The sequence below is a fragment of the Peromyscus eremicus genome, chromosome X (genome assembly GCF_949786415.1).
Source record: "Peromyscus eremicus chromosome X, PerEre_H2_v1, whole genome shotgun sequence".
In the NCBI taxonomy this organism is placed as follows: Eukaryota; Metazoa; Chordata; class Mammalia; order Rodentia; family Cricetidae; genus Peromyscus; species Peromyscus eremicus.
This window is the reverse complement of record NC_081439.1, coordinates 82,256,279-82,277,871: the sequence shown is the minus strand read 5'-3', so window position 1 is coordinate 82,277,871 and position 21,593 is coordinate 82,256,279. Positions and strand designations below refer to the sequence as shown.

The 21,593-nt window shown below is 41.7% G+C and overlaps 3 pseudogenes; all 3 read left to right on the top strand.

Annotated features, from left to right (window-relative positions):
* The first annotated feature begins 431 nt into the window (after window positions 1-431).
* On the top strand, window positions 432-2,915 carry LOC131900105 (lamina-associated polypeptide 2-like; annotated as a pseudogene).
* Window positions 2,916-3,016: 101 nt separating this feature from the next.
* Window positions 3,017-12,086, top strand: LOC131900104 (lamina-associated polypeptide 2-like; annotated as a pseudogene).
* Window positions 12,087-12,187: 101 nt separating this feature from the next.
* Window positions 12,188-21,259, top strand: LOC131900103 (lamina-associated polypeptide 2-like; annotated as a pseudogene).
* The last annotated feature ends 334 nt before the right edge of the window (window positions 21,260-21,593 follow it).

The window sequence follows — 21,593 nt, the reverse complement described above, 5'->3', positions numbered from 1 at the left end:
GTGAGTAGTCTTTTTTCCCTTGGAAATGGGACAGTTGTGAGCTGCCATGTGGGTGCTGGGAATTGAACCCAGGTCTACCAGAAGAACAGCCACTGTTCCCAACCACTGACCCATCTCTCCAGCCCGCCAATGACTCCTCAGTTAAGAGTATTGGCTGTGCCTGGTGGTGATGGTGCCCAGCACTTGGGAGGCAGAGGCAGGTGAATATCTGTGAGTTCGAGGCCAGCATGGTCTACAGAGCAAGTTTCTGAACAGGCTCCAAAGCTAAACTGAGAAACCCGATCACCCCCTCCTCCCAAAAAGAAAGAAATTCCTGTTACATCATTCTGTGAGTTTGAGGCCATCCTAGTTTACAGAGTGAGTTCCAGGCTAGCCAGGACTACACACAGAAACCCTGTTTAGAAAAATCAAACAAACCTTTGTGGTTCAGGATGTGGCTCCGTCGTGCTGCTCTCATACCTGAGAGGAATACCAGTATGTCAAATAAATCAGTGCTATTTGTACCATCTTCTGTTTTTCATTTGGGTCTATGGATAGATTCATGCATTCTGGGCAAGTACACTATTGAGTGATAGCCTCCACCTGCATCATCATTTCCTGTTGGTCTTTTTTATTCATCTTTAAAAAAAACTGATAAAGTAACAAGTTTCCTTATGTCATGTCCATGAATACTCTTATATTTATTGGGCTTTGTCCCCCCACCCCCACATCCCCACTCCCGACCTTGCTCTCCTCCTACAGCTGCTGTTCCCAGTGACCCCCTTCTGCTTTTCTGTTGCAGGTATTCTTGGTGTTAGGATTCTGTACATGTGCAGCTTGGCTCTAATGGCTTACAGCAGCAGCAGGTGCTGACGCAATCCCCACCTTTAAAAAGCCGGATGTGAACCCCCACCCCCTCTTTCTGTTTTCTCTCTGCTCTGCTCTGCTCCCTCAAACATCTTTCTCTCTCACCAGGCCTGGTCCCCTTCTCCACACCCATTTTTCCCTCCTAATAAAGCTCTAAAAACTAACATTGTGTTCTTGCGATGACCAACCAGCACCATATACCCATCTCTTGGGCCTTCTCTCCTCCTCAGTCCTCTCTTAGGCCCCCCTTTTCTCTTTCCACAGTCCCCTTTCTTCTTTCATGACAGGCACACACACACATACAAACTAAAATCTAAGATATACATGTTAGAGAAAATGTGGTTTTGTCCTGAGACTTTTTTTGGGGGATAGGGACAGAAGGGGACACAGGGTTTCTCTATGTAGCCCTAGCTGTCTTGGAACTCACTCTCTATGTAGATCAGACTGGCCTTGAACTCACAGACATCCTCCTGCTTCTGCCTCCCAAGTGCTAAAATTAAAGTTATGTGCCATGATGCCCAGACCAGACATAACAATTTCCAGTTCCATTCATTTTGCTGAAAAAAATCACAATTTTATTTTTATATATAGCTTGAGAAAAACCTATTGTGTATACATATCAGCTTACATGTGGTTTTTCTCATAATCCACTTTTTGGATTTTTTGTTTGGTTTTGATATCATGGGGGGTGGCGTGTCTATGTGTGGGGTTGTGTATGTGTGTCTATCGGTGTCAGTGGAGGCCAGAGAATTTAGATCCTGGACCTGGATTTGCACGTGGCTGTGAGCCAGCCACCAAATGTGGATTCGGGGAACTGAACTCTGATTGTCTGGGAGAGCAGGTATGTGCTCTTTAATGCTAAGCCATCTCTCTAGGCTCCCTTTTCTGTTTATTGAAGCTGTCTGTATTCATAATATTATACAAAACACTGGGCACAGTATGCCTTAACTCCCAGCATGACATCTAGGTATCATATTTACTAAGTGCCATTCCATACCTTTAATTAAATGCCAAGAACCAGTCATTAAAGACCAGTAATACTGAGAGTGACAAAATTTGCATGCATTTCAAATGAACATAGAAAATATGGATGCAATCGAATCATATCTCATGAAACTATACTGGCTTCAAGCAACAGAGCCTCAGTTGTCAGCAGGTTAACAGGACATTTCAAGCAAACAGTTCCTAGGAAAAAATGAGTGTTTGGGGAAATATTATCTTAAGGTGTGTTACTTTTGTTTATGTGCATTTGTTTAATTCTGTGAAGCTGTGTTACTGTGCCTGTCTAAAACAAATGATGGTCTAATAAAGAAGTGAATGGCCAATTGTTAGGCAGGAGAAAGGATAGGTGGTGTTGGCAGGCAGAGAGAATAAAAAGAAGGGGAAATCTGGGAGGAGAGATCAATGAGCGTGGGCGAGAGAGAGACAGAGACAGAGAGGACACTAGGGACTAGTCACCCAGCCAACCAGCCACAGAGTAAGAGTAAGATTTACAGAAATAAGAGAACGGGAAAAGCCCAGAGGCATAAGGGTGATGGGATACTTTGAGATAAGAAAAACTGGCTAGAAACAAGTCAAGCTAAAGCCAGGCATTTATAATTAAGAATAAGCCCTGTGTGTGACTTATTTGGGAGCTGAATGCCAGGCCCCGCAAAAGAGCAAAAACAAACAACACCATTAAGTGCTAAAGTAAAGAAGAGCAGAAAGAGATATCCTTAAGGAGCTGTTCCCCTAGGAAGCATCTGTGCCAACAGGAATTAATGCTAGTTGCTGCAGACCAACAAAAGGGGCTGCAGGCCAGCCACTAGAACTCAGATGATTCCAGGATGGGGCAATCATTCTCATCTAAATATGTCCCTAAGTAGGTTCCCTTGGCAGATGTCAGGTCAGAGAAAACAGAGAAGGGATGCTCCATTCCCATGTGGAATACAGTGCTGCTGTTTGTTTTTGAAGAAGTGGATATTGTTGTTGGTGTTGGTGTTGTTTTCTTTTGAGCCTATCAAGCTATGGAAACCAACCAAGGAAAAGTCTTCTCTAATTTTCTTCAAAACGCTAAAGTATCTGGCTGAAGATACCATGTTGAACAATATTATTTTCAGGTGTGTTACTTTGTTTCTGTTGCACATTTGTTTAACTCTGTGAAGTTGTGTTACTGTGCCTAACACACCTGATGGTCTCCTACAGAACTGAGCAGCCAATGGTGAGGCAGGAGAAAGGATAGTTGGGGCTGGCAGGCAGAGAGAATAAACAGAAGGAGAAACCAGGGAAGAGGGAATTGAAAAGGAGGATCCAGAACAGGAGAAGGACTCCAGCGTCATCCACTCAGCTACACAGCAAGACACAGAGGAAGAGTAAGGTTTACAGAAGCAAGAGAACAGGGAAGTTCCGGAGGCAAAAGATAGATGGGGTAACTGAAGTTAAGGAAAGCTGGCTAGAAACTAAGCCTAGCTAAGGCCGGGCATTTATAATTAAGAATAAACCTCTGTGTGTGATTTATTTGGGAGCTGGGTGGTGGGCCTCCAAAGAGCCAAAAGAGTAAAATACCAACAACATCATTTTGGCATATTCAACTTGACCTCCTGTTTTTATTTAACTGTGTGGGAAAACATTTGTGTCCACTTACTGACCGAAGAACTTCAATTGTGATTTCACCTCAATAAAGTTAGTGTGGCAAAGAAAAAATAAACAAGATGTATACATGGACTTTGTTTAAAGATTTTGGACCTTGGAGATCACAATGTGCTATATGAATAGTCTTTCTTAGCACTGGAACTGTTTTGTAGGCTTTATTTTTAATGTGGACATCTTATTTCACCACATTGTTTTTGTACTTGGAAAATAAGGCAAAACATGGTGATGTAATGTGAAGCTGCACATCCAATACTTGGAATTTTTACAGAAAAGATGTATGACTTATTCTCTGCTGAGTAAAACTGTTGTGGAATGATGTTCAGTGGGTCATGTGGTTGTGTTTCCTGTAATGCTGCTGTTTGTTGTTCATGCAAGGTACAGCAATAAGCTCTTCTGTGACTTCTGATAATGGTGGTATTGCTCTTGCAGCCCTATCACACTACATCCTGAAATACTTTTCATATCATGAAAGTCCTACTGCCTTCAGACCCATTTAAGTACACTCGATTTTCGGCAGGGATCTTTTAGGGCAGCATATATGACTCTTTCACAGAACTATACCAGCCTGTCCATATTTGAGAACACTGCTAATTAGCTTTAAGACTGTCATTGGAATCTTGGACTTTTTGTTTACAGTAAAGCCTTTTTCCTGTCAATACATCTCACTACCAAAATATTTTGAGATAAAAAAGTGTGAGGTGTGCTTGTTTAGAAACTAACACTGCTCCTCCATTCCACTTGGATTCATTGTTGCGTCATCTTCTATTACCAAAATATATATATAATTTTGGGGAGTTTTTTTTTTTGGGTTTTTGGGGGGATTGTTTTGGTTTGGTTTGGGGAGGGATGTTGAAGTTTTTGTTTGTTTTAACCCTATGCTTTCTGATGTGATTAGATTTCAAAAAACCAAACATTTGCTTTGAATTATACACACACACACACACACACACACACTCACTCACAAAATCCTATGTGCTCTAACTCTAATTAAGGACAATGAAGACATCTGCCATCTGGTGGTCAGAATCAAAATTGCAGTTCTGAAAGGCTCTGATGCTGAAGCTTTTCAAACAGGAAAGGGGAAAGGTGGGGCTTAGAGTCCTGACATAAGCCAGATCTTTCTAGAATGTACAACCCAATGGCAGCGATTATCTAAACACACGATTTTTTACTGTCTCTAAGCCCCAAACTAGATATTCACTTCCTGCCTGAACTGAAGAGAAAACTGCATGATTATTTTGGAAGAAGTTTGAGACAGAAAACAAACCTGAAGATACACTACCAAAAGAATTGTTTTCATCTAAATATACTTTGCTCAACGAATCAATGTATTATGTACCACTTCCAAAATGAAATAGATGTCCATGATTTTTGTCAGTTGAGTTACATTTTTAGTTTTACATTTTAAAATGATTTTATTCATTTATTTATTTATTTATTTATTTATTTATTTATTTATTTATTATTTATTTATTTATTTATTTGGGGCGGGGGTGTAGACGTTGATGTAACCATGCTTCAGTGAATGAGTTTAGAGGTCAGAGAACAACCAGCATGAGTCCCTTCCTTCCTTTCACCCTATGGGTGCTGTAGGAGACCAGATCTTTGTGCTCCCACATAAGCTCTAGTGGAATCAAATGTTAAACAACACATGGGGTTGTCCTTCAAAGGAATGCACAGCCTGTTGTCTGCCCAGCAGGCTGGGAATGGACTTGGCTAATAGCCTGGTTACCTTTACACTGTCTGTGTGGCCGAGAACACACGAAACCCTCCCCCAGACTCTTATTGTAAACTTGTTTTTCTCAGTCAGTTTATAGAACCTGTGTTTGAATCAACAGTGCCTCCTTAGTCAGGTTGAACAGAACAGACTTCTGGCCTCACTCACTCACACTATTACTCTGCTGGCAGTGGTGGTCTCACAGACACCCTCCCAAACCCACATCCCAACCTCAAGTTTCCAGAGACCAAACTCATGTCATGCTGCTTAACCATCTTCCTACCTCCATATTTCTATCTTAACATGTTTTCCTAATTACAAGTTTTCCAAAAAGTCAAAAAGAAATGTATGTGTAAACTGAACCCTGTGTGTCTCCTCTGCCTGACCCTCACCCTCTGACTCAGATATATCCCCTGAAAATAGATGTGTGCACTTCAGACGTGTCTTTCCGAGTGCAGTTAAATACAAAGGAAAGCACTTAGCTAAAATACATATTATCCAAAATCCTAATCACTGCATACTTACTCGTTCACATTCTGCCTATTTCACTGACCATCATAGCTCTTCACATTACATTTATAAAGGACTAGTGCCTAATAGGCACAAAATATTGCGTTCTCTTTTAAATACAGGATCTCTTGTAACCCAGGGTGGCCTTGAACTGCCTATGTTGTTGAAGATGGCCTTGAAATCAGAATCCTCCTGCCTCCACATCTTGAGTGCTGAGATAACAAATATGCATCTCTGAGCCCAGCTCCAAATATTGCTTGAACTCACCTATCTCTTAGTAAGCCAGTTTGCCGAACATTCTGCAGATATAAACTCCATATAGTTTACAAATATTCCATTTTGTCACCTAACTTTTGACTGTTTTCCTGCCATCCACAGTACTTCCTTAACTGTTTTCTGTATCTGGATTAAAATGATTACTTTCTCACAATGTCTCCCGGAGACCAAACTGATCTTGAACTCCCGGTCCTGCTGCCTCTCTCTAACAAGTGCTGAGAAGACAGGCATGCAACACCATGTCATTTTAATGTTTTCAATAATATTAACATTAAACCCTCCTACATAAAATAACAAACAGTTTATTTTAAGATGCATAATGTATAGCATCTACTAAGATAGCTATTATATAAAAACAAAATGTGTTGATGGAGATATGAAGACAGTGGGACACTTTGTATTGTCGATGTAAACACAAATGATGCAGCCTCTTTAGAAAACAGTAGAGCAGCCCTTCAAAAATTAGACATTGAACTAACCCATGATCCAGTAATTCACCTTCTAGGCATGTACTGAAAGAAATGAGAGCAGAGATTCAAATGGGGTAGCTTCCCATTCATGGTCATAGCAGCATTATCCATAATGGTCAAATGATGGAAACACCCATGTTCATGGACAGACAAGTATGGCATATCCACAGGATGGACTGTCATTTGGCCTTCAAAATTAAAGAATTTCTGCTAAATGCACCACTACACAGGTAAACCCTGTGAAAACATGCTAAGCAAAAGAAGCAAGACAGCAAAGGAAAAACACACTATGATTCCACTTCTATTATGTACTCAGGAGCCAAATTCATATGAAATGGAGAGTAGAATGATGGATTTCAGTGTCTGTGGGAGGGAAAATAGGAAATTATATCAATGAGTACAGAATTCCAGTGATGTAAGATAAGTACTGGGGAAGAATGGTGGTGAGGATTTCACAACAATGTGATTGTGTTTATTTGTGTATAGCTATTGAGGATTAAATCCAGGGCTTTGTCCTTCTCACTGACGGCCATCTCCAGGATAATGTGGATGCATTTAATGCCCCTGAAGGGTACTCCTGGAAATGAGTGAAATGGCAATTTCGAAGGCATTTATACTTCATAAATGAGAAATGAATAAAATTGACAATAGTATCAGAACTTGAGCTTTCCCCTGGGAGCATCCCATGCCAGCACCCAGGACACAAAGGAAAAGCTTGAATGATTCCAACTTCAGTGGCTGTACAAAGCCTCCCCTAGCTCCCAGCTCACACTCAAGGATGGGGACATCACAAACACATGGACAGATAGAGACAGACTTCCAGATAACTCTTTGTCTATCCCATTCACCCACCTCTCTGTATTGATTAGTGGGAATGCATCATTGATCATGAGAATTAACCACAGGTTTACTGTAAACAGCTTAGACCAATGGTTCTCAACCTGTGGGTCTTGACCCCTTTAGGGTCAAAGGACCCATTTACAGGGGTTGCAAATCAGATGTCCTGCATATCAGATATCTACATTATGATTCATAACAGTAGCAAAACTATAGTTGTGAAGTAGCAACAAAAATAATTTTATGCTTGTAAGTCACCACGAGTGACTGTACTAAAGGGTCACAGCATTAGGAAGCTTGAGAACCACTGTCTTAGACGGTCTTTACTGAATTTTTTCTATGTATTATGTCTAAATTTTATTGTATTTTTTCCATAGTGTCTCATGTACACCAAACTGACCTTGAACTCGCCAAGTGCAGAGAATACAGGTGTGCATCGCCATGTCCACTTTTAATTTTTTCAATAATATTAATATTGAAAATAGTAATGCAGATTTTTTCGTTTTTTTCAAGGCAGGGTTTCTCTGTGTAGCTTTGGAGTCTGTCCTGGAACTTGATCTGTAGACCAGGCTGGACTCGAAATCACAGAGATCCACCTGCCTCTGCCTCCCCTGTGCTCTGATTAAAGGTGTGTGCCACCACTGCCCCACATGCAGTTGTTTTTTTTTTTTAATTAAGCAATGTCCTGTCCAGCATCAATTATTCACTAAGAGTAGGCAGTTAGAACCTTGGAAACTTCCTGAAATAAAAGAGAAAGCTTTTGATTAATTCCAGATTTTCCTACTAAACAGCCTCCCTGCAGGGTCGTTTCCCTGATTTCCTTAAGCTTCCTATACCCTGATCTTCACTGTGAATTTCATAAAAAGTGAACTAGAGAGAAACAGGCTGGTAGTCTTTTTCCAAGGGACAGTTGAGAGCTGCCCTGTGGGTGCTGGGAATTGAACCCGGGTCTACCAGAAGAGCAGCCACTGCTCCCAACTACTGAGCCATCTCTCTAGCCCGAAGAAGGTGCCTCAATTAAGAGTATTGGCTGTGCCGGGAGGTGGTGGTGCCTAGCACTAGGAGGCAGAGGCAGGTGGATCTGAGTTCGAGGCCAGCCTGTTCCACAGAGCGAGTTCCACAACAGACTCCAAAGCTACACAGAGAAAACCGGTCTGGAAAAGCCATTAAAAAAAAAAGAAAAAGAAAAGAGAGCACTGTTTGCTCTTCCAAAGAGCCCAAGTTTTTTTGTTTGGTTGGTTCGTTGGTTGGTTTTGTTTCTTTCTTTGTTTGTTTGTTTGTTTTGAGACCGGGTTTCTCTGTGTAGTATTGGTTCCTGTGCTGGACCTCGCTCTGTAGACCAGGCTGGACTCAAACTCACAGAGATCCGCCTGGCTCTGTTTCCCTGAGTGCTGGGATTAAAGGCATGTGCCACCACTGCCCCACATACAGTTTTTTGGGGTTATTTTTTTAAGATTTATTTATTATTATGTATACAGTGTTCTGCCTGCATATATGGCTGCAGGCCAGAAGAGGGCATCAGATCCTATTACAGATGGTTGTGAGCCACCATGTGCTTGCTGGGTATTGGACTCAGGACCTTTGGAAGAGCAGCCAGTACCCTCAACCTCTGAGCCATCTCTCCAGCCCACAGTTGTTTGTTTGTTGTTGTTGTTTGTTTTTGTTTTTTAATTAAGCAATGTCTTGGCTAGCATCAATTATTCACTAAGATTAGGCAGTTAGAACCTTGGAAACTTTCTGACATAAAAGACAAGGTTTTTGATTAATTCCAGATTTTCCTACAAAGCAGCATCCCTGCAAGGTCGTTTCCCTGATTCACTTAACCTTCCTATACCCTGATCTTCATTGTGAATTTAGCAAAAAGTGAACTGAAGAGAGGTAGGTCAGTAGTCTTTTTTCATTGGAAACGGGACAGTTGTGAGCTGCCATGTGGGTGCTGGGAATTGAACCCAGGTCTACCAGAAGAACAGCCACTGTTCCCAACCACTGACCCATCTCTCCAGCCCGCCAATGGATACTCAGTTAAGAGTATTGGCTGTGTCTGGTGGTGGTGGTGCCCAACACTTGGGAGGCAGAGGCAGGTGGATATCTGTGAGTTCGAGGCCAGCCTGGTCTACAGAGCAAGTTTCTGAGCAGACTCCAAAGCTAATCAGAGAAATCCGAAACACTCCCCCCCCCCAAAAAAAGAAAGAAATTCCTGTTGCATCATTCTGTGAGGTTGAGGCCATCCTAGTTTACAGAGTGAGTTCCAGGCTAGCCAGGACTACACAGAGAACCCTGTTTAGAAAAATCAAACAAACCTTTGTGGTTCAGGATGTGGCTCCGTCGTGCTGATCTAACACCTGAGAGGAATACCAGTATCTCAAATAAATCAGTGCTCTTTGTACCATCTTCTGTTTTTCATTTCGTTCTAACGATAGATTCATGCATTCTGGGCAAGTACACTATTGAGTGATAGCCTCCACCTGCATCATCATTTCCTGTTGGCCTTTTTATTCCATCCTTTGAAAAAAACTGATAAAGTAACAAGTTTCCTTATGTCATGTCCATGAATACTTCTGTATTTATTGGGCTTTGTCCCCCCACCCCCACATCCCCACTCCCGACCTTGCTCTCCTCCTACAGCTGCTGTTCCCAGTGACCCCCTTCTGCTTTTCTGTTGCAGGTATTCTTGGTGTTAGGATTCTGTACATGTGCAGCTTGGCTCTAATGGCTTACAGCAGCAGCAGGTGCTGACGCAATCCCCACCTTTAAAAAGCCGGATGTGAACCCCCACCCCCTCTTTCTGTTTTCTCTCTGCTCTGCTCTGCTCCCTCAAACATCTTTCTCTCTCACCAGGCCTGGTCCCCTTCTCCACACCCATTTTTCCCTCCTAATAAAGCTCTAAAAACTAACATTGTGTTCTTGCGATGACCAACCAGCACCATATACCCATCTCTTGGGCCTTCTCTCCTCCTCAGTCCTCTCTTAGGCCCCCCTTTTCTCTTTCCACAGTCCCCTTTCTTCTTTCATGACAGGCACACACACACATACAAACTAAAATCTAAGATATACATGTTAGAGAAAATGTGGTTTTGTCCTGAGACTTTTTTTGGGGGATAGGGACAGAAGGGGACACAGGGTTTCTCTATGTAGCCCTAGCTGTCTTGGAACTCACTCTCTATGTAGATCAGACTGGCCTTGAACTCACAGACATCCTCCTGCTTCTGCCTCCCAAGTGCTAAAATTAAAGTTATGTGCCATGATGCCCAGACCAGACATAACAATTTCCAGTTCCATTCATTTTGCTGAAAAAAATCACAATTTTATTTTTATATATAGCTTGAGAAAAACCTATTGTGTATACATATCAGCTTACATGTGGTTTTTCTCATAATCCACTTTTTGGATTTTTTGTTTGGTTTTGATATCATGGGGGGTGGCGTGTCTATGTGTGGGGTTGTGTATGTGTGTCTATCGGTGTCAGTGGAGGCCAGAGAATTTAGATCCTGGACCTGGATTTGCACGTGGCTGTGAGCCAGCCACCAAATGTGGATTCGGGGAACTGAACTCTGATTGTCTGGGAGAGCAGGTATGTGCTCTTTAATGCTAAGCCATCTCTCTAGGCTCCCTTTTCTGTTTATTGAAGCTGTCTGTATTCATAATATTATACAAAACACTGGGCACAGTATGCCTTAACTCCCAGCATGACATCTAGGTATCATATTTACTAAGTGCCATTCCATACCTTTAATTAAATGCCAAGAACCAGTCATTAAAGACCAGTAATACTGAGAGTGACAAAATTTGCATGCATTTCAAATGAACATAGAAAATATGGATGCAATCGAATCATATCTCATGAAACTATACTGGCTTCAAGCAACAGAGCCTCAGTTGTCAGCAGGTTAACAGGACATTTCAAGCAAACAGTTCCTAGGAAAAAATGAGTGTTTGGGGAAATATTATCTTAAGGTGTGTTACTTTTGTTTATGTGCATTTGTTTAATTCTGTGAAGCTGTGTTACTGTGCCTGTCTAAAACAAATGATGGTCTAATAAAGAAGTGAATGGCCAATTGTTAGGCAGGAGAAAGGATAGGTGGTGTTGGCAGGCAGAGAGAATAAAAAGAAGGGGAAATCTGGGAGGAGAGATCAATGAGCGTGGGCGAGAGAGAGACAGAGACAGAGAGGACACTAGGGACTAGTCACCCAGCCAACCAGCCACAGAGTAAGAGTAAGATTTACAGAAATAAGAGAACGGGAAAAGCCCAGAGGCATAAGGGTGATGGGATACTTTGAGATAAGAAAAACTGGCTAGAAACAAGTCAAGCTAAAGCCAGGCATTTATAATTAAGAATAAGCCCTGTGTGTGACTTATTTGGGAGCTGAATGCCAGGCCCCGCAAAAGAGCAAAAACAAACAACACCATTAAGTGCTAAAGTAAAGAAGAGCAGAAAGAGATATCCTTAAGGAGCTGTTCCCCTAGGAAGCATCTGTGCCAACAGGAATTAATGCTAGTTGCTGCAGACCAACAAAAGGGGCTGCAGGCCAGCCACTAGAACTCAGATGATTCCAGGATGGGGCAATCATTCTCATCTAAATATGTCCCTAAGTAGGTTCCCTTGGCAGATGTCAGGTCAGAGAAAACAGAGAAGGGATGCTCCATTCCCATGTGGAATACAGTGCTGCTGTTTGTTTTTGAAGAAGTGGATATTGTTGTTGGTGTTGGTGTTGTTTTCTTTTGAGCCTATCAAGCTATGGAAACCAACCAAGGAAAAGTCTTCTCTAATTTTCTTCAAAACGCTAAAGTATCTGGCTGAAGATACCATGTTGAACAATATTATTTTCAGGTGTGTTACTTTGTTTCTGTTACACATTTGTTTAACTCTGTGAAGTTGTGTTACTGTGCCTAACACACCTGATGGTCTCCTACAGAACTGAGCAGCCAATGGTGAGGCAGGAGAAAGGATAGTTGGGGCTGGCAGGCAGAGAGAATAAACAGAAGGAGAAACCAGGGAAGAGGGAATTGAAAAGGAGGATCCAGAACAGGAGAAGGACTCCAGCGTCATCCACTCAGCTACACAGCAAGACACAGAGGAAGAGTAAGGTTTACAGAAGCAAGAGAACAGGGAAGTTCCGGAGGCAAAAGATAGATGGGGTAACTGAAGTTAAGGAAAGCTGGCTAGAAACTAAGCCTAGCTAAGGCCGGGCATTTATAATTAAGAATAAACCTCTGTGTGTGATTTATTTGGGAGCTGGGTGGTGGGCCTCCAAAGAGCCAAAAGAGTAAAATACCAACAACATCATTTTGGCATATTCAACTTGACCTCCTGTTTTTATTTAACTGTGTGGGAAAACATTTGTGTCCACTTACTGACCGAAGAACTTCAATTGTGATTTCACCTCAATAAAGTTAGTGTGGCAAAGAAAAAATAAACAAGATGTATACATGGACTTTGTTTAAAGATTTTGGACCTTGGAGATCACAATGTGCTATATGAATAGTCTTTCTTAGCACTGGAACTGTTTTGTAGGCTTTATTTTTAATGTGGACATCTTATTTCACCACATTGTTTTTGTACTTGGAAAATAAGGCAAAACATGGTGATGTAATGTGAAGCTGCACATCCAATACTTGGAATTTTTACAGAAAAGATGTATGACTTATTCTCTGCTGAGTAAAACTGTTGTGGAATGATGTTCAGTGGGTCATGTGGTTGTGTTTCCTGTAATGCTGCTGTTTGTTGTTCATGCAAGGTACAGCAATAAGCTCTTCTGTGACTTCTGATAATGGTGGTATTGCTCTTGCAGCCCTATCATACTACATCCTGAAATACTTTTCATATCATGAAAGTCCTACTTCCTTCAGACCCATTTAAGTACACTCGATTTTCGGCAGGGATCTTTTAGGGCAGCATATATGACTCTTTCACAGAACTATACCAGCCTGTCCATATTTGAGAACACTGCTAATTAGCTTTAAGACTGTCATTGGAATCTTGGACTTTTTGTTTACAGTAAAGCCTTTTTCCTGTCAATACATCTCACTACCAAAATATTTTGAGATAAAAAAGTGTGAGGTGTGCTTGTTTAGAAACTAACACTGCTCCTCCATTCCACTTGGATTCATTGTTGCGTCATCTTCTATTACCAAAATATATATATAATTTTGGGGAGTTTTTTTTTTTGGGTTTTTGGGGGGATTGTTTTGGTTTGGTTTGGGGAGGGATGTTGAAGTTTTTGTTTGTTTTAACCCTATGCTTTCTGATGTGATTAGATTTCAAAAAACCAAACATTTGCTTTGAATTATACACACACACACACACACACACACACTCACTCACAAAATCCTATGTGCTCTAACTCTAATTAAGGACAATGAAGACATCTGCCATCTGGTGGTCAGAATCAAAATTGCAGTTCTGAAAGGCTCTGATGCTGAAGCTTTTCAAACAGGAAAGGGGAAAGGTGGGGCTTAGAGTCCTGACATAAGCCAGATCTTTCTAGAATGTACAACCCAATGGCAGCGATTATCTAAACACACGATTTTTTACTGTCTCTAAGCCCCAAACTAGATATTCACTTCCTGCCTGAACTGAAGAGAAAACTGCATGATTATTTTGGAAGAAGTTTGAGACAGAAAACAAACCTGAAGATACACTACCAAAAGAATTGTTTTCATCTAAATATACTTTGCTCAACGAATCAATGTATTATGTACCACTTCCAAAATGAAATAGATGTCCATGATTTTTGTCAGTTGAGTTACATTTTTAGTTTTACATTTTAAAATGATTTTATTCATTTATTTATTTATTTATTTATTTATTTATTTATTTATTTATTTATTATTTATTTATTTATTTGGGGCGGGGGTGTAGACGTTGATGTAACCATGCTTCAGTGAATGAGTTTAGAGGTCAGAGAACAACCAGCATGAGTCCCTTCCTTCCTTTCACCCTATGGGTGCTGTAGGAGACCAGATCTTTGTGCTCCCACATAAGCTCTAGTGGAATCAAATGTTAAACAACACATGGGGTTGTCCTTCAAAGGAATGCACAGCCTGTTGTCTGCCCAGCAGGCTGGGAATGGACTTGGCTAATAGCCTGGTTACCTTTACACTGTCTGTGTGGCCGAGAACACACGAAACCCTCCCCCAGACTCTTATTGTAAACTTGTTTTTCTCAGTCAGTTTATAGAACCTGTGTTTGAATCAACAGTGCCTCCTTAGTCAGGTTGAACAGAACAGACTTCTGGCCTCACTCACTCACACTATTACTCTGCTGGCAGTGGTGGTCTCACAGACACCCTCCCAAACCCACATCCCAACCTCAAGTTTCCAGAGACCAAACTCATGTCATGCTGCTTAACCATCTTCCTACCTCCATATTTCTATCTTAACATGTTTTCCTAATTACAAGTTTTCCAAAAAGTCAAAAAGAAATGTATGTGTAAACTGAACCCTGTGTGTCTCCTCTGCCTGACCCTCACCCTCTGACTCAGATATATCCCCTGAAAATAGATGTGTGCACTTCAGACGTGTCTTTCCGAGTGCAGTTAAATACAAAGGAAAGCACTTAGCTAAAATACATATTATCCAAAATCCTAATCACTGCATACTTACTCGTTCACATTCTGCCTATTTCACTGACCATCATAGCTCTTCACATTACATTTATAAAGGACTAGTGCCTAATAGGCACAAAATATTGCGTTCTCTTTTAAATACAGGATCTCTTGTAACCCAGGGTGGCCTTGAACTGCCTATGTTGTTGAAGATGGCCTTGAAATCAGAATCCTCCTGCCTCCACATCTTGAGTGCTGAGATAACAAATATGCATCTCTGAGCCCAGCTCCAAATATTGCTTGAACTCACCTATCTCTTAGTAAGCCAGTTTGCCGAACATTCTGCAGATATAAACTCCATATAGTTTACAAATATTCCATTTTGTCACCTAACTTTTGACTGTTTTCCTGCCATCCACAGTACTTCCTTAACTGTTTTCTGTATCTGGATTAAAATGATTACTTTCTCACAATGTCTCCCGGAGACCAAACTGATCTTGAACTCCCGGTCCTGCTGCCTCTCTCTAACAAGTGCTGAGAAGACAGGCATGCAACACCATGTCATTTTAATGTTTTCAATAATATTAACATTAAACCCTCCTACATAAAATAACAAACAGTTTATTTTAAGATGCATAATGTATAGCATCTACTAAGATAGCTATTATATAAAAACAAAATGTGTTGATGGAGATATGAAGACAGTGGGACACTTTGTATTGTCGATGTAAACACAAATGATGCAGCCTCTTTAGAAAACAGTAGAGCAGCCCTTCAAAAATTAGACATTGAACTAACCCATGATCCAGTAATTCACCTTCTAGGCATGTACTGAAAGAAATGAGAGCAGAGATTCAAATGGGGTAGCTTCCCATTCATGGTCATAGCAGCATTATCCATAATGGTCAAATGATGGAAACACCCATGTTCATGGACAGACAAGTATGGCATATCCACAGGATGGACTGTCATTTGGCCTTCAAAATTAAAGAATTTCTGCTAAATGCACCACTACACAGGTAAACCCTGTGAAAACATGCTAAGCAAAAGAAGCAAGACAGCAAAGGAAAAACACACTATGATTCCACTTCTATTATGTACTCAGGAGCCAAATTCATATGAAATGGAGAGTAGAATGATGGATTTCAGTGTCTGTGGGAGGGAAAATAGGAAATTATATCAATGAGTACAGAATTCCAGTGATGTAAGATAAGTACTGGGGAAGAATGGTGGTGAGGATTTCACAACAATGTGATTGTGTTTATTTGTGTATAGCTATTGAGGATTAAATCCAGGGCTTTGTCCTTCTCACTGACGGCCATCTCCAGGATAATGTGGATGCATTTAATGCCCCTGAAGGGTACTCCTGGAAATGAGTGAAATGGCAATTTCGAAGGCATTTATACTTCATAAATGAGAAATGAATAAAATTGACAATAGTATCAGAACTTGAGCTTTCCCCTGGGAGCATCCCATGCCAGCACCCAGGACACAAAGGAAAAGCTTGAATGATTCCAACTTCAGTGGCTGTACAAAGCCTCCCCTAGCTCCCAGCTCACACTCAAGGATGGGGACATCACAAACACATGGACAGATAGAGACAGACTTCCAGATAACTCTTTGTCTATCCCATTCACCCACCTCTCTGTATTGATTAGTGGGAATGCATCATTGATCATGAGAATTAACCACAGGTTTACTGTAAACAGCTTAGACCAATGGTTCTCAACCTGTGGGTCTTGACCCCTTTAGGGTCAAAGGACCCATTTACAGGGGTTGCAAATCAGATGTCCTGCATATCAGATATCTACATTATGATTCATAACAGTAGCAAAACTATAGTTGTGAAGTAGCAACAAAAATAATTTTATGCTTGTAAGTCACCACGAGTGACTGTACTAAAGGGTCACAGCATTAGGAAGCTTGAGAACCACTGTCTTAGACGGTCTTTACTGAATTTTTTCTATGTATTATGTCTAAATTTTATTGTATTTTTTCCATAGTGTCTCATGTACACCAAACTGACCTTGAACTCGCCAAGTGCAGAGAATACAGGTGTGCATCGCCATGTCCACTTTTAATTTTTTCAATAATATTAATATTGAAAATAGTAATGCAGATTTTTTCGTTTTTTTCAAGGCAGGGTTTCTCTGTGTAGCTTTGGAGTCTGTCCTGGAACTTGATCTGTAGACCAGGCTGGACTCGAAATCACAGAGATCCACCTGCCTCTGCCTCCCCTGTGCTCTGATTAAAGGTGTGTGCCACCACTGCCCCACATGCAGTTGTTTTTTTTTTTAATTAAGCAATGTCCTGTCCAGCATCAATTATTCACTAAGAGTAGGCAGTTAGAACCTTGGAAACTTCCTGAAATAAAAGAGAAAGCTTTTGATTAATTCCAGATTTTCCTACTAAACAGCCTCCCTGCAGGGTCGTTTCCCTGATTTCCTTAAGCTTCCTATACCCTGATCTTCACTGTGAATTTCATAAAAAGTGAACTAGAGAGAAACAGGCTGGTAGTCTTTTTCCAAGGGACAGTTGAGAGCTGCCCTGTGGGTGCTGGGAATTGAACCCGGGTCTACCAGAAGAGCAGCCACTGCTCCCAACTACTGAGCCATCTCTCTAGCCCGAAGAAGGTGCCTCAATTAAGAGTATTGGCTGTGCCGGGAGGTGGTGGTGCCTAGCACTAGGAGGCAGAGGCAGGTGGATCTGAGTTCGAGGCCAGCCTGTTCCACAGAGCGGGTTCCACAACAGACTCCAAAGCTACACAGAGAAAACCGGTCTGGAAAAGCCATTAAAAAAAAAAGAAAAAGAAAAGAGAGCACTGTTTGCTCTTCCAAAGAGCCCAAGTTTTTTTGTTTGGTTGGTTCGTTGGTTGGTTTTGTTTCTTTCTTTGTTTGTTTGTTTGTTTTGAGACCGGGTTTCTCTGTGTAGTATTGGTTCCTGTGCTGGACCTCGCTCTGTAGACCAGGCTGGACTCAAACTCACAGAGATCCGCCTGGCTCTGTTTCCCTGAGTGCTGGGATTAAAGGCATGTGCCACCACTGCCCCACATACAGTTTTTTGGGGTTATTTTTTTAAGATTTATTTATTATTATGTATACAGTGTTCTGCCTGCATATATGGCTGCAGGCCAGAAGAGGGCATCAGATCCTATTACAGATGGTTGTGAGCCACCATGTGCTTGCTGGGTATTGGACTCAGGACCTTTGGAAGAGCAGCCAGTACCCTCAACCTCTGAGCCATCTCTCCAGCCCACAGTTGTTTGTTTGTTGTTGTTGTTTGTTTTTGTTTTTTAATTAAGCAATGTCTTGGCTAGCATCAATTATTCACTAAGATTAGGCAGTTAGAACCTTGGAAACTTTCTGACATAAAAGACAAGGTTTTTGATTAATTCCAGATTTTCCTACAAAGCAGCATCCCTGCAAGGTCGTTTCCCTGATTCACTTAACCTTCCTATACCCTGATCTTCATTGTGAATTTAGCAAAAAGTGAACTGAAGAGAGGTAGGTCAGTAGTCTTTTTTCATTGGAAACGGGACAGTTGTGAGCTGCCATGTGGGTGCTGGGAATTGAACCCAGGTCTACCAGAAGAACAGCCACTGTTCCCAACCACTGACCCATCTCTCCAGCCCGCCAATGGATACTCAGTTAAGAGTATTGGCTGTGTCTGGTGGTGGTGGTGCCCAACACTTGGGAGGCAGAGGCAGGTGGATATCTGTGAGTTCGAGGCCAGCCTGGTCTACAGAGCAAGTTTCTGAGCAGACTCCAAAGCTAATCAGAGAAATCCGAAACACTCCCCCCCCCCAAAAAAAAAGAAAGAAATTCCTGTTGCATCATTCTGTGAGGTTGAGGCCATCCTAGTTTACAGAGTGAGTTCCAGGCTAGCCAGGACTACACAGAGAACCCTGTTTAGAAAAATCAAACAAACCTTTGTGGTTCAGGATGTGGCTCCGTCGTGCTGATCTAACACCTGAGAGGAATACCAGTATCTCAAATAAATCAGTGCTCTTTGTACCATCTTCTGTTTTTCATTTCGTTCTAACGATAGATTCATGCATTCTGGGCAAGTACACTATTGAGTGATAGCCTCCACCTGCATCATCATTTCCTGTTGGCCTTTTTATTCCATCCTTTGAAAAAAACTGATAAAGTAACAAGTTTCCTTATGTCATGTCCATGAATACTTCTGTATTTATTGGGCTTTGTCCCCCCACCCCCACATCCCCACTCCCGACCTTGCTCTCCTCCTACAGCTGCTGTTCCCAGTGACCCCCTTCTGCTTTTCTGTTGCAGGTATTCTTGGTGTTAGGATTCTGTACATGTGCAGCTTGGCTCTAATGGCTTACAGCAGCAGCAGGTGCTGACGCAATCCCCACCTTTAAAAAGCCGGATGTGAACCCCCACCCCCTCTTTCTGTTTTCTCTCTGCTCTGCTCTGCTCCCTCAAACATCTTTCTCTCTCACCAGGCCTGGTCCCCTTCTCCACACCCATTTTTCCCTCCTAATAAAGCTCTAAAAACTAACATTGTGTTCTTGCGATGACCAACCAGCACCATATACCCATCTCTTGGGCCTTCTCTCCTCCTCAGTCCTCTCTTAGGCCCCCCCTTTTCTCTTTCCACAGTCCCCTTTCTTCTTTCATGACAGGCACACACACACATACAAACTAAAATCTAAGATATACATGTTAGAGAAAATGTGGTTTTGTCCTGAGACTTTTTTTGGGGGATAGGGACAGAAGGGGACACAGGGTTTCTCTATGTAGCCCTAGCTGTCTTGGAACTCACTCTCTATGTAGATCAGACTGGCCTTGAACTCACAGACATCCTCCTGCTTCTGCCTCCCAAGTGCTAAAATTAAAGTTATGTGCCATGATGCCCAGACCAGACATAACAATTTCCAGTTCCATTCATTTTGCTGAAAAAAATCACAATTTTATTTTTATATATAGCTTGAGAAAAACCTATTGTGTATACATATCAGCTTACATGTGGTTTTTCTCATAATCCACTTTTTGGATTTTTTGTTTGGTTTTGATATCATGGGGGGTGGCGTGTCTATGTGTGGGGTTGTGTATGTGTGTCTATCGGTGTCAGTGGAGGCCAGAGAATTTAGATCCTGGACCTGGATTTGCACGTGGCTGTGAGCCAGCCACCAAATGTGGATTCGGGGAACTGAACTCTGATTGTCTGGGAGAGCAGGTATGTGCTCTTTAATGCTAAGCCATCTCTCTAGGCTCCCTTTTCTGTTTATTGAAGCTGTCTGTATTCATAATATTATACAAAACACTGGGCACAGTATGCCTTAACTCCCAGCATGACATCTAGGTATCATATTTACTAAGTGCCATTCCATACCTTTAATTAAATGCCAAGAACCAGTCATTAAAGACCAGTAATACTGAGAGTGACAAAATTTGCATGCATTTCAAATGAACATAGAAAATATGGATGCAATCGAATCATATCTCATGAAACTATACTGGCTTCAAGCAACAGAGCCTCAGTTGTCAGCAGGTTAACAGGACATTTCAAGCAAACAGTTCCTAGCAAAAAATGAGTGTTTGGGGAAATATTATCTTAAGGTGTGTTACTTTTGTTTATGTGCATTTGTTTAATTCTGTGAAGCTGTGTTACTGTGCCTGTCTAAAACAAATGATGGTCTAATAAAGAAGTGAATGGCCAATTGTTAGGCAGGAGAAAGGATAGGTGGTGTTGGCAGGCAGAGAGAATAAAAAGAAGGGGAAATCTGGGAGGAGAGATCAATGAGCGTGGGCGAGAGAGAGACAGAGACAGAGAGGACACTAGGGACTAGTCACCCAGCCAACCAGCCACAGAGTAAGAGTAAGATTTACAGAAATAAGAGAACGGGAAAAGCCCAGAGGCATAAGGGTGATGGGATACTTTGAGATAAGAAAAACTGGCTAGAAACAAGTCAAGCTAAAGCCAGGCATTTATAATTAAGAATAAGCCCTGTGTGTGACTTATTTGGGAGCTGAATGCCAGGCCCCGCAAAAGAGCAAAAACAAACAACACCATTAAGTGCTAAAGTAAAGAAGAGCAGAAAGAGATATCCTTAAGGAGCTGTTCCCCTAGGAAGCATCTGTGCCAACAGGAATTAATGCTAGTTGCTGCAGACCAACAAAAGGGGCTGCAGGCCAGCCACTAGAACTCAGATGATTCCAGGATGGGGCAATCATTCTCATCTAAATATGTCCCTAAGTAGGTTCCCTTGGCAGATGTCAGGTCAGAGAAAACAGAGAAGGGATGCTCCATTCCCATGTGGAATACAGTGCTGCTGTTTGTTTTTGAAGAAGTGGATATTGTTGTTGGTGTTGGTGTTGTTTTCTTTTGAGCCTATCAAGCTATGGAAACCAACCAAGGAAAAGTCTTCTCTAATTTTCTTCAAAACGCTAAAGTATCTGGCTGAAGATACCATGTTGAACAATATTATTTTCAGGTGTGTTACTTTGTTTCTGTTGCACATTTGTTTAACTCTGTGAAGTTGTGTTACTGTGCCTAACACACCTGATGGTCTCCTACAGAACTGAGCAGCCAATGGTGAGGCAGGAGAAAGGATAGTTGGGGCTGGCAGGCAGAGAGAATAAACAGAAGGAGAAACCAGGGAAGAGGGAATTGAAAAGGAGGATCCAGAACAGGAGAAGGACTCCAGCGTCATCCACTCAGCTACACAGCAAGACACAGAGGAAGAGTAAGGTTTACAGAAGCAAGAGAACAGGGAAGTTCCGGAGGCAAAAGATAGA